The sequence below is a fragment of the Diceros bicornis genome, chromosome 9 (assembly GCF_020826845.1).
Source record: "Diceros bicornis minor isolate mBicDic1 chromosome 9, mDicBic1.mat.cur, whole genome shotgun sequence".
NCBI lineage: Eukaryota > Metazoa > Chordata > Mammalia > Perissodactyla > Rhinocerotidae > Diceros > Diceros bicornis.
The window spans coordinates 18216438-18226397 of NC_080748.1; the positions used below are offsets into that span (position 1 = coordinate 18216438).

The following is a 9960-nucleotide window of genomic DNA, read 5'->3' on the forward strand; positions in this document are numbered from 1 at the left end:
AAACCAGAGAGAGGCCTCAGGAGAAACCAGCCCTGCTGGCTTGATTTAGGACTTCCAGCCTCCAGAGCTGTGAGAAAATAAATTTCTGTTGTTTAAGCCACCTAGCTTGTGGTAGTTCGTTAGGGCATCTCTAGCAAACTAGTTCACTAATGAAGAAAACCACTCCCATAGCACCAGTTAGAGGTGGGTTGTTTTCTTGACAGTATCACCACAGAAAGAGTAAGGTGGCTTCTCTCTAACACCAATAGAACTGCTTAGTTTTTGCCTCCTTAACTGCACAGGGCAAGTTGTAAAAACCATCTGAAGATTGTAATTACTCATAACCTTCTGGGTGATTCTAAAAGACTTCCCTCAACTTACCCTTATAATCTCCAATGGCCTTGTTAAGGGTTGAATTGTGTTCTCCCCACCCAAAAAAACAAATGTTGGAGTCCTACTTCCCGGAACCTCAGCAAGTGACTTTATTTGGAAATAGGGTCTTTACAGAGGTAATCAAGTTAAGATGAGGTCATGAGGGTGGGCCTTAATGCAGTATGACTGGTGTTCTTATAAAAAGGGAAAATTTGGACACAAACACAGGTAGAATCTATGTGAAGATAAAGGCAGAGATCAGGGTGATGTTTCTGCAAGCCAAGGAACACCAAAGATTGCTGGCAAATGACCGGAAGCTAGGAGAGAGGCATGGAGCAGATCCTTCCCTATGGCCTCAAGAAAGAACCAACCCTGCTGATGCCTTGATCTCAGACTTGTGGGTTCCAGAACTGTGAGACAATAAATTTCCATTGTTTAAGCCATGCAGTGTGTGGTACTATGACATGGCGGCCCAAGGAAATGAATACAGTCCCTCTTCAAAGTGTTTCTCTTCTCATTTCCTGGAAATGTGATGAGAATCACCTCCTTGTGGTTCCAGTTTGGCATCTGTTGTTCCAGGCAGGTGTGGGGCTTGATGATTTGGCATATTTGTTCTACAAGGGTCTGGCTTCCCCCTTGCCTCTTCAGACTCATCTCTCTCCTACCCTCCACCCCCCATACACACCTAATAGCTCTGAATTGCTCTCTCCCCCACCGCCTTATTCTGGTTCCTCTCTCCAGAATGCCCTTCATGCCCACATCCCTTCCCTGCTGCCTATTTGAGGCTCCATTTCAGTTTCTTTTTAAGAAAGTCTTCCTTCGCCCTTTCTCGCCCCTACCCAAGCGGGCCCCTGCAAGCCCTCCAGAAATTCTGCCTTCTTTGGATCCCCTAACTCAAAGCCTGGCGTACGTTAGGTATTCAGTTAACGTTTACTGAAAGAATAAATGAAGAATAACATGGAACGATGTCATGTAAAGACAGATGTCTTAATCTATTGCTATGTAATAAAGTACCCCAAATGTCACAGTTTATTCTTGCACGGTTTCTGTGGGCTAGGAACTGGGAGTGGCTCCGCTGGGTTTCAGGTAAGCTGTTGGCTGGCGCTGGCTAAATCCAAATATGAAGGATCTGCTTCCAAGCTCACTCAGGCGGTTGCTGCAGGCTTCCCTTCCTTTCTGACCATGAGTGTCTCCTCTGTTCCTCACTGCCGCAGGGGCCTATCATGGGCTGCCTGAGTACCCTCAGGACGTGGTGGCTGGCTTCCCCCAGAGTGAGCGACTGAGACAGAGCCAAGGTGAAAGCCACAGATGCTGTTTTTGAGCTTTATTGAGGTGTAATTGACAAATTAAAATTGTAGATATTTAAGGTATACAACTTGATGTTATATGTATACATTGTGAAATGATCGCTACAATCAAGCTAATTAACATCACCTCACATAGTTACCTTGTTTGTGTGTGTGTGTGTGTGTGTGTGTGTGTGTGTGTGTGTGTGGTGAGAACACTTAAGATCTATCCCTTAGCAAATTTCAAGTATACAATGTGGTATTGTTACTATAGTCACCAAGCTGTACATTAGATCTCCAGAACTTACTCACCTTGTATAACTGAAACTTTGAACCCTTTGATGAACTTCCCCATTTCTCCAATCCCCAGCCCCTGGCAACCACCACTCTACTCTGAGCCACAGACTCTGATAACCTAATCTTGGAAGTGACATACCGTCACTTCTGCTGTATCTATGGATACAATGTGGGAGAGGATTACATAGGGTGTCAATACCAAGAGTTGGAAATCATTGAGGCCGTCTTGGAAGCTGCTACCACAATAGATATAGGGTTCAAATCCTAGTCCTTCCACTGACTGACTCCGGGCAAGGCTGTTACCTTTATTAATCTTCCTTAGTTGATTTTTATCTGCATAACGACCATTAATAATTGTAAGGTAACTATTCAGGTGGTTGCACATGTTGTCTAATTTAACCCATACATGAACCCCCAGAGGCAGGGATTACTATCTCCATCTTCATAGGTGGAGAACCTCTGGAGGCACTGGGATAGTAAGGCAACCAAGGCTGTGGACTTCATCTCAGGTCTGCCTCTTTCTGAGCAGTAGTCAACATTGAGAGTGAAGACTCCTGAGCCCCTTGCAGCCCTCCTGGCCCCAGGAAGCTTTGGGCTGTGAGGAAAGGGATTTCAACCTAATGCTAGGGCCCCCACGTTCAGCTGCACCCTGTTCTTCCTGCCGCTGGGACCAGCTCCACGTCCCTGGGCCCATGGTGTCTTCAGGTGATGCACATGCTGTTGTCCTTCAGAAAGATTCTGCTTCTATGAGTAAGACTGCAGCAGTAACCCCTGACCCGACCACACAGCCCCCGGGTGCTGCCTGGGCTAACTGGCTGTGATGTGCACCTAAGCCAGATCATGAGCTGCCACTCGTTTCACCTTTCTTTCCAAACATTTATTTCTGCTATTTTGAGGGAAGGTTCTAGACCAAACAAGCCTGTGATTTGAGGCCATTCGTTATAGGCCAAGGATGCCTTCTGACTACAGTGGGTCTGTCAACAGAGGTCACCTTCCTCTGCACTGGCTGAGCAGGTGGGACAGGGAATTGCATTTGTGACAAGAGCCCTCAGCCTGGGCTCCCACACCAGGAAGGACCACAGGCCCTGAGCCTCCAAACTGAGGGTCTCACTTCCCCCGTCCTTTGGTGACCACATTTCAGGACTCTCTTGATTTCTTTTCAAAATCTGCCCCATCCATTCCTCAGATCACTCCTCCAGAGCTGGCCCCTTGGCAGAGGCTGGAGCTGGCCTGCAGGCGGGTGTTTGCTCCCCCGATGAGGTCTCCTGGCCTGCTCCCCCTCACTCTTACCAACAGAAAAGCCTATGCTATGGCAACCACGGAACCGTGTCTACGCCCCTTCAGAGGCAGAGTTTGGATAATTTTACTTGACATGACCGCTGCCTGCCCTCCCCTCCACTGTCTCCACCTGTCTTTCTCTGTATCAGGAGAAAACAATAGGTCCACATTTAAACTTCAAAGAAAAGTAAGCGACTCATGTTTCAAAAAACTGCAGAGGCCCCTGGTTCCAGATACTCTATCACTCTCTCTTCCCACAGCTACGGGGCACCTGCGCACAGAGCACCTCTCTCTCCACCCAGGGCTCAAGGCCAAGGCGAAGCCCAACCTGTGACCCCCCTGAGGAATTCTGGAATGTCATGGCAGCCAACAAGAATTTCATGTGTCTCTAGCTCTAAGGGGGAAGCTGAGAGAAAGGCTTTTGGAGGACATGGGACTGAGTTCCTTGTAGAAGGCTACTGCACCCAAGGGAAGGGAGGGATAGGGAAGTTGAACAGCTTCAGGGCCCAAGGCTTTTCACACCTCGGATGTGTTCTAAGTTGGCAAAGCAATTGATCTTCAGCAAGGGTAAAGAGTTCAAGTCCAGCCAAGCCAGCCAGACAACGGGGTTCCCCTGAGCTAATCGCCAGTGGGCAATGAATCACTATCCTCCCCATCTGATATAGGGTGAATTGGGGAGCCCTCAGGACTGGCCCTGTTCTGCCTTTCCCCACAGTTACTGAAAGACACAGTTCCTATTCTTCAAATGAGTCCTAATGTGCTGTTTTCACGCCTGCCTTTGAGTACATTCACTCAGTCTGTTGATTGCCCTTGTTTACTAGGGTTTACGCTGTGGAGGGAGATCGTTGCGGCTTTTATCCTGTGATGTAAATGGACCTTCAAACCTCCAGCTCCCGTATCAGGGACACCTGTGGGGAAGGTTGTACAGAGAGCTTGATTCTGATGGTGGAGAGGCCCCGCTCCATTACTAGCTGTGGCATTTTGAACAAGCCCCACATGATATTTGAAACTTTTTGCTTACCTCTAAAATGAGGACAATAATATCTACTCTGCAGGTTTATTGTGGGGGAAAAAGTCCTGTGAAATACCTAGCATGTAGTAAATGTTCAATTTAACAGTTTTCCTTTTCCTCTTTCCCCTCAAACCAATTCCTCCAGGTGGGGTGAGGAAGGATGGTGGCCAAGAGGTCACGTGAGAGAGTGTAGACATCCCTGCAACTTCTGTTCTCATGTTCCTGCTGTTTTCAAATTCCACAGTCACAGCCTGCACCCTGGGAGGCTCAGGACACCCCAGAGGGAGGGTCTCTGAAAAATAAAGTTGCCACTCGATTGCTACCCCAGGTTGCATTTGATCACCACATCATGAAATGATTTTCCTTCCTTCTTTTATTTCCTCTCTTTCTTTCCTTCTGAGACAAATGGAAAAATAATTTGATCCCCTTGAATCTTTTCACCCTTGGTATTTTCCCCCTTCACACCAGAGCGCCGCCCCTTGATAAATGAGAACACATGTGCTGAAAGCTGGGCCTTCCCCCTCCTGACTCAGGGTCCTCCCCCTCTCGGGACACGGGTTTCCTTTCAAACCTCCAGAATAAATTCATCACAGCAGGAAGAACATTGTTTTTCTTCAAACCTTGAAAAAAAAATCAAATCCCATATCACAATTATTTCCATTTCAGAGGGAAAATATTGCCCTTTAATCTCCAAGTTTCTTCTCTCCCACTCTGAAGGCTGTGGCCAAGGTAACGCACAGACTCAGTGTGGCTGCTTTTGCAAAGTCGGCACGGATTCCTTACCTCAGGGAGCCAAAGGGTGACACATACAACATATTTTGACTATTACCCTGTGCAGAGAGCTGCATCATGGCTTGACTTGGGGAGCCTCTGCTTCTTGATATCTTCACACGCGGACACTTTCAATGGGGTTTATACTTAAAAAAATAATCCCCAATACAATTCTTTCACTTGAAGGTTGAATTTTCTGAAAAATATGCTGGGAAACTTAGTATGTTATTCTACTGCAGTTCCTCCACCATCCCAGCCCCTTAGAAAACAAACCCCTTTCTCTTTAACAAAAACACACAATGACAAATGCCCAGTGCCGTAGAAATTAAGCTCTTTGGTTTGACCATCTTCTGTAGCAGACATCAGAGAAGCAGGATGTCTTCTTGAACCAAAACATCCGCTCAAGAATTCCTATAAACTTCCTTACACTTCATTTTAAGAAAAACTCCTTGACGCTGACCATACTTCTCCCTCGCTGCCAGGCATCTTTCTGTTTATGTAGCCTTTGTTTACACATGCCCCCTGTTAAAAATCTATATTTAACAGATGTACTCAAGCACCTTGGAAACTAATTTTCTTTCAGACTCAAGCACTTTCTGGGAAGGAATAAAAGGAGCAGAAAGTTGGGTTGGCAGCCCTCCATGGCGTGACCACTCATTGTCATGGAATGTAGCAGAAGACGCCTCCCGCTATTTTCTTTTGATTTCAGTGTGTAAATCTGCTCTCACCTAAAGCTTGACCACATGACGATGCAGACACACATTAAACTGATTATTTCTGTCTGAGCTGTGTGTAGAATGTGCACTCTAAATTGCACATAAAAATGTTCCCCAAAATAGTACCACCTGCCTGCAAAAGTATCATTTTCTTTCACAAAGGCAGACCCAAATGTGTTTCTGGGATTCTGCAGACTCCGGGCTGAGGAGGATCGTCGCCCTGTCTGTGTTGGGTGTGAGCCTGGAGCTTCCCTCCCAATGGAGTCAGGGACTCTGGGGGCCTCCTGGGGGTGTCTTGGGCTCTCATTCAGTAGACTGTCTAAGGTATCCAGGGAGCAGCTTCTCCCCATCAAAAGGAGGAATAATAGAGGACACTGAGGGGCTGGGAGTGGGAGGGGCTGGAATGAAGAGCGGAGAACAAGGAAGCAGAAGAAGGTGAAAGTACAATACAAACCCTCAGGACCCACGAAAGAGCTCTCCAAGCCCAGGAGAGAGGAACAAACCTAGGAAGGAAGAAAGAGCAAGGATGTAAAATTCAAAAACAAGAGTTGTGTCAGTTTTTAAAAGTCACAATGAAAACTAAACCCAGGAAGGAAGATCAATGACTAAGATTTCTCCTGATTAGTGAAAGAAGTTGCATATCCTATTATCCTTCAAACGTGCCCTACTCTTGCCAATTGAAAGAAGGAAACAATGTTCAGAAGGAGAAAGAAAGGTGTTCTGCCCATATAGGGGCACACCGTGAGCTTTTAGTCTCAAAATAGCTCTTCCTGACTCACTAAATTTGCCCAGAGAAAAGGGAGTCATCTCATTCCACGGTTGGGAGCCATGCTTGCGAATTCTCCTAGTTTCCTAATATCTGGGGCTGTGCAGAGGAATCATACAAAGACCTGAAAAGGCTCAGAATTTTCTTGGTCATTTTATGCTCTGGATACACGGCCTTAAGAATCCAAGTGTGGAAGATAGTAGAATATCTTCGCAGTCAGGGTGGAATAATTCAGGACCATAACTTGTCCGCCAGTATCTTTGTTAGCTTACAGGGCTGAAGGCTGGGCTGTTTTCTCATAGGCTTTGGTTTTGTCTCCACTCCTAACAGTCTGGGGTCCTTCATCCTTATCCACAGACTATGCCTTTTGCTCCTATTTTCCATTTTAGCCCAACTCCTTAAAAAAAATCTGAGTCCCTCTCTCCACATCCTCAGCTCATGTTCTTCCATATCAGACCTCTGTAAACCAGCTTCCCTACCCCACACCCTGCTATTCCCCCTCATGACCCCTAACTGCCAAAGGGAGAGGGTATTTTTCAGTCCATCTCTTGTCCTCTCCGTGGTGCCTGATGATGTTGACTTCTCCCTCCTAGAATCTCCCTCCTCTCTTGAGTTTCCTGACTCTCTCCTATTCTCCTCTGCCTTTTGTGACTGCTAATTCTTCCTCTCCCTTGCAGATTCCTGTTCTTTAGTCTACCCTTAGGTTTTGGTGTCTCCCGCTCCTGCATCTCCCCGCAGTCTCAAATGAGTCATTCGGCCCAGGTCTCAGCCACATGTCAGCCCTCTGAATTCTGTGCTACCCCCCCAGCTGTGGGGAAATTGTTCTCGCCAAGGTCTTTCTGGTAGACTGAGTAATGGCCCCCAAAGATAGCCACACCCTAGTCCCTGGAATCTGTGGATATTACCTTACATGGCAAAAGGGACTTTGCAGATGTGATTAAGTTAAGGATCTTGTAATGGGGAGATTATTCTGGATTATCTAGGTCAACCCTAAATGTAATCAGAAGTGTCCTTATAAGAGTGAGGCAGAGGGAGATTTGATGCAGAAAAGGCAACGTGACGATGCAAGCCGAGATTGGAGTGACCGATCTCGCACTAGCCAAGGAACACCAGCAGTCTCTAGAACTTGGAGGAGGCAAGGAACAGATTCCCCACCAGAGGATCTAGAGGACCAGCCCTGCTGACACCTTGACTTTACCCCAGTGAGACTGATTTCAGACATCTGGCCACCAAAACGATAAGAAAATAAATGTGTGTTGTTTTAAGGCACCAAGTTTGTGGCAATTTGTTGTAGCAGCCACAGGAAACCAATATGGTCTCCAAGAACTCCTTATTGAGAGATCTGTTGGCCATTGTTCTGTCTCCATGTCTCCTGGCAGAAGTTTTTGGTACTATTGATCATTCTCTCTGGAACATCCTTTTCCTTTGGCTCTCATTTGCCTGTCGGGGGAAGAGGGCTAATCTCCCTCTGCCCTTTCCCTTAAGGTTCTTCTGGCTGGCCAAATAATCAACAAGACAGGTTAGCAGGAGAAAATAATACCAAGTTTAATAACATGTATACATGGGAGAAGCTCAGAAATGAGCAACTCGTCCCTCTAAGCTGCTTGCTTAAGTATTGCAGCTAAAGGCGAGGAGCGTGTTGGGGGTGGGTAGTGGCCTGGGACTTCAGAGGGCAGGAGGACAATTCTTTTCGGGGTCATCTATAGATAATGTGGTCAGGGAGAGACAGAGTTTTTTTTGATAAAAGAGGCTTGGTGCCCCTCCCATTGTAACATCTATTTTACATTATCTTTATAGCCATCATGATAGAAGATCTGTTCCAGGAAGGAGCCACCATGTCAAATTCTTTAGGCAGTTAGTGGGGGAGGTCAAATGTCCTTCAGAGAAAACAATCAAGGTAAAGAGATATATTTCAGAGTGGCCAAATCTTGATCTCCCACAGTCCCGCCTTTGAAACTAAAAGTTTCACAGTCCTTTTGAAACTTAAAGAAGTTTCATAGTCCAGATGCTGAGTTGGTAGATTGTTTCATCTCACTGAACACATTTCTTAGTCCTGATAATAGATCAGTTCAATTAAGTTCCTTTTGGAAGGTGGTGATGCAGGTGGGCTCTCAAGGTTACGCCTATATTATGGAAGCAAGCAATCAAGTATTTAATAGAAGCATTTCTATGTAAACAAAAGAAAAACAAGGTTAATGGTTGGAGCAAGTTGTAAAGCAGTTTTTGAGTTCAGAGGACAGCCAGTGAAGAAGAATTTTAGATGTCAGCGTCAAAGCATCTTTTGCAGTTTAAAATGTCTCTGATGATGTCATCAAGTAATCTCTTAAGTTTGTATCAAGTCCATCAGCTTTAGTTTGTAAGGCTTCAGGAAAAAGGGCAGGTTCAGTTTTTAGTGATTCTAAATGAAAATGATGGAAAAATCAAAAACGTTAGTTTGGACGTCTGTAGCCAGATATTTCAGGAGACTAGAAGAAATCAGGATCCAGTCCAGTAAATAGATACAAAAGAAAAACCTCAAAAGACAATTAACAAAACTAGGATCTAATATCCGCAAATGTATACTATGGTTTTTACTGAAATATAATTTTTCTCTCTAAAATCACCCTCATTTTTATTAAGATAGCCAAATTAAAACTAACTAGTTTGCAAAATAAGTCTAGTTCCAGTAGAGTTGGCACAATTACTTACATAAGTACAGCAAGAATAGCAATTAATCATATAAGCTCTTTTAAATCTGCTTTGCTGAAACTTTTTATAAGGAATCTCAGATTGAACTTCAAAGGCCTCTTGAGGCCAGGAAAGCCAAGCCAAGGATTTTGTCATCAGACTTTGCCTGCAATACCTACAGATTTGGGTGAATTCCTCTCTTCTGTGGTTCCCCCAAAATATTTCGCGGTTCCTTGTACCTGCCAGATAAGTGACATTCTTTACTTATCCTGGTAAGTGCTGCTTGGAACATAAGGTACCAGGCCAATATTTCCACGTGGCTTTATTCCATAAAGTCAAATCTTCATTCCTCAAAAGCTGTAGGGTTATATCGCAAATATGATGTTCCAGTTACAACCTTGGTAACATAACCAGTGTTTCCAATTGTGTCCTGTTATAAGGAGAACAGATTCTTATTGAACTTATGCAAATAACTATATTGCCATGAAAACAACAATATTTACTTACTAAGAGTTTCTAAATTCGAGGGATCAGGTAGAGAGAAAAAGATAAATATTTCAATTTTACTTATAAAAGTATCATTTACCAAATTGCTATAAGTCATAGCGAGCTCAGGAGAAAAGAGAAAAAGTTTTTCTTAAATCTGAAAAAATATTAAAAATTTAGCAATACTTCAAACGAAAAATCATAAAAATTATAATCATCCTTATCAGTTGGTTCAGTCCTGTGTAATCTATTCTTGATCCCAATCTTTTTGTTAGCAGCTTTATGAAGTTATCAGTCTCTCCATCAGATTTTTATAATTTTTTTTACCCA

The 9960-nt window shown here is 44.6% G+C and overlaps 1 long non-coding RNA gene across 1 annotated transcript; it reads right to left on the reverse strand.

The window, feature by feature from the left end:
- Positions 1-8581: 8581 nt before the first annotated feature.
- Positions 8582-9369, reverse strand: LOC131409931 (uncharacterized). Its single transcript, XR_009221082.1, has 2 exons — positions 9320-9369; positions 8582-8875 (listed from the first exon to the last, which is right to left on the reverse strand). It is a non-coding gene; the product is annotated as an uncharacterized LOC131409931 (long non-coding RNA).
- Positions 9370-9960: the final 591 nt, after the last annotated feature.